Raw genomic sequence first — 3,713 nt, 5'->3', positions numbered from 1 at the left:
GAAGGAAAAGAGAGGAAGGAAGAGAAGGGAAAGAGAAAGAAAAGAAGGGAAAGAAAAGTAAAGGGAGGGAAAGAAAGAGGGCAAAGAGATGGGGGGAGGCTCTCCCACTCCCCCAATCAAGCCTCCGCCACCCCCCACGGATTCCGTTTCAGCAAGACCTAGTGAAAAGGGAACCTAGTGAAAAGTTTACTTTGTTGGCAGATGTGTACAGGACTGTGGATAATATTGGGTGCCTGGAATTCTGTAACTGTTGAATATAGTATGTTATTTTGGCTTCATTTGCAACCTGGTATTTGTTACGTAAGCCAGTTTCAGTCCTCAGAGGAAGATGGGGTAGAAATACTTTAATGAACAGTTAAATGCAGGCACTAAATCAGTGACTAATTTCTAAAAACAGAAATACAGAATGTCTGGAATTCATAGTCTCTTAGTGGGAACCTGCTAAATTCCAGCTGTGTGGGGACAGGTTGTGGTTAGTCAATGCTGAGGGAAAAGACCCCCTCCTCTCAGATATCCCCTTTTATGGTCTCATCACATGTTCTGTGGCTGAATCCTGGCATTCAAAACAGATGCCGTGGCTCAGCCTGACTCAGATTAAACCATGCTGCAAACTGGCACAGTGAGCACAGAAATCCATTCAAGCAAAATTAACTCACTATCGTATTACTGACCTTGTTCCTAATGGCACTAGCGAATTTGGTTTGCTCTGCTTTGACCAAATGAAAATGCAGTTGCTCCTCAGTGCTTCCTGGGCTTCTGAAATAATTCTTGAGGTGTTTGCAGGCATGAAATGGAAAAATGTTTCTCTTCCACAGCTTGTACCATGTGTGGATATTCTTAAGACAGGACAACACAGAAGAGAAATTTGCAGAAAATATTCTCAACATGGCTATATCTGTGGATACTTAAATCCAAAGAGTGGAGCCATGAACAGACAAGACAGATATTTCAGAAAAAATGTGAATTCTCAAAACAGAACATTGCAGGTTAATCCCCCGAATAACAGAAGCAGCACCTGTACTTTTAAGGAATGAATGCCTTCTGCAGTGGCTATTGTAGGTATTGCTAGCCAGCATTCAAGCCTTGGTCTCAATCAGTAAGAGGCCCTTTCCAGGACTGTTTTGGCCTTTGAGGGAGGATTTACTGTGACCAGCCCCAGCAGCAACTACTGGCAGGCTCAGCTGCTCACTACTGTTCAACAGCAGCCCATATGAAAACCAGTGTGTTTTAATGGTTAGAGTTTTGAACTGGGATGTAGGAGACCCAGGTTCAGATTCCCACTCTGCTGTGGAAGCTCACTAGGTGACCTTGGGCCAGTTACACATTCTGAGGTAACATACCTCACAAGTTGTTGTGAGTTATAAATGGAGGAGAGGGGAACGATATATGTTGCGTTGGGTCCCCATTGTGGAGAAAGGTGGAGTATAAATTAAGTTAATAAATGAATGTAGCTGAAGATGAGGGACAGATAAAAGGTAGGTTTGTTGGTGGGTGGGGAGAGGAAAGCAGGGAAAGGTGACGAGGTTATGGAGGTTGCCAGAAGGGAAAGAGGAAATAGTGTGGGGAAGGGGAAACAGGAAAATGAGATGCTCCCACAAGTTCTTGCACATTCGCTCCCATGCAGTTAGGCCCAGCCCAGTGGCCAGCACCACGATCTGGTCTCAACAGGTAGCTGGGCATAGTTTTCCTGGGTAGAGACTGCCAGGGGGAGGGGATACAGAAAAGGGGGAGAGGTTATGGAGGTTTTCCGGCAAGGGAAAGAAGAAATAGTGAGGGAGGGAGAAATGAGATGCCCACATAAATCCTGGTGAATACCCCACCGATGGTAAGCCCCACCGATGTCAATGAATTTACTTTAAAGTGAATAGAATTTAGCAGCACAATCCAAAGCCTGTTGACTCATAAATAACTTTCATGGTGCTTTTTCCTTTTAAAAAAAGTATGCATAGGATTGCACCTTTTTTGTTCTAGCAGATATAGCATAGCAGTACCCATGCAAGCCTTCTATTATGTAGCAAGTATAAATATATAGAAACTACTCCTGGTGAAATTTATAAAAATACTGAGGTCTGTGACAATAATTTTGTGGTTCACTTTATATATAAAGTCCTGTTTCAAGACAGAAATGACCAAGAAGAAATGAGTAGAGCTGCATGTTATACTGTAGTGAAGTGAACTTATTTGAAATAACCTTTGAGAAATACAGTTTTTTCTGGATTGCACCCAAAATGTGTTAACACAGTGTTGACCTCACCAGTATTAAACATGTGCTTACCTGTAAACTGTGTGTTAGCACTGTACAAAACATAAAAGTGATTAGGTTTGTGCCAAGAGAGCTTTTTATTGAAAGAACTGCATCTTTAGGGTGTCTTTTCTTGTATGGGACATGGAATGTGAACATTCGTTATATAGGATTTTCACCACCCTTTACTTCTTTTGGTAGCTAACAGAAGCTTCAGCCTGAATAGACATAACACCTTCTGGTCACAGCAGGACTGTACAAATTTTTATGCTGGCAGCTGTGTTCTTGAAGATTAGAAAAACCAATGTCTTTGACCATCTTGTGTCATGATGAATGCTGCATTTGTGAAAGTGGCCCAAGGCGAGACACATATAGTGCTCTGCTTTATGGAAGCTGTGAAGAGCTAATACAGTTCATCGCCAGACCAGATTGTCAAAGAAATCTAGACCAAAAGCCCTGATGTGGAAGGGACAAGGTAGCCTAGAGCTATTTTCCAGGAAAAGTGGAGAAGGTGAGGGAAATGTTAAAGACAGCATACATGATAAGAGAGAAAGTTCAATGACCCTGAAAAGGCATTAAAAAAATGGGGGAGGGTATGTTCGGGTGAGGAAATAGTGAGAACTAAAAAAAAAAGAAGTAATTGAGAATATATGTTTATGAAACAAAATCCAAAGAACTGAATCTTCATCCCTTGGATTCTTACACCAGCTTTCCTTCCATATACAGATGAGTTGTGAATGGGATGAATTCATACTAGGGCTGGGGAAACTGGGCTCAGAACCCCCGTCATCCATGAAGCTAACTGTGTGACCTTGGGCCAATCATGGTCCATCATTCTTATGTACCTCACAGGAAACTGTGGGAAGAGACAACCATGCAAACCACCTTAAATTCCTTGGAAGGACAATAAAAATGTGATAAGACTCTTTCCAACAAACCAACAAAAAGAGCTTAAAATGGTGTAAAGATCCATGCACACAAGATAGGGAATTCTTCCATTAATTCCCCTTCCTCTACTATGGCAGCTCTCCAACTGCCCTTAAACAGCTGTTGGGGGTTTCTCATCCCCCAGGAGGCATTTCAGGCTGCTGGGGCAAGTGGGCAAGCTGTGGAATTTTGGAACATGTAAACAGCCTTTGAACAAATTGCCAGACTGAGATAAATTGGGGTGGTGTGGTGTCCAGTTATTCTTGCTGGTGATTTTTAGGTATCTCTCCTTATATATATTTGAGTTTTCGTGTCCCTCTTGCCTGAACGTTCCACACGCCCCCACAGCCTTTTGCTCCCTGATGTGTCATTCACCAGGGGCCTCTACCCATTGGGGGATGCGTTGCCTGAGTCCTGCCCTTCCCTTTCATCTCGCACCATGATGGAGGATGACGAGGTTTCTGCTGGGGCGGAAGGAATGCTGCACCACTTTTTTTTTTTGAGCCCCCGGAGGGAATTTATTATTTTTTATCACTACAAAACT

The sequence above is a fragment of the Gekko japonicus genome, unplaced genomic scaffold (assembly GCF_001447785.1).
Source record: "Gekko japonicus isolate JY-2015 unplaced genomic scaffold, Gekko_japonicus_V1.1 scaffold1456, whole genome shotgun sequence".
Lineage (NCBI taxonomy): Eukaryota > Metazoa > Chordata > Lepidosauria > Squamata > Gekkonidae > Gekko > Gekko japonicus.
The sequence above is the reverse complement of the archived record's forward strand: the minus strand, read 5'-3'. Positions refer to the sequence as shown.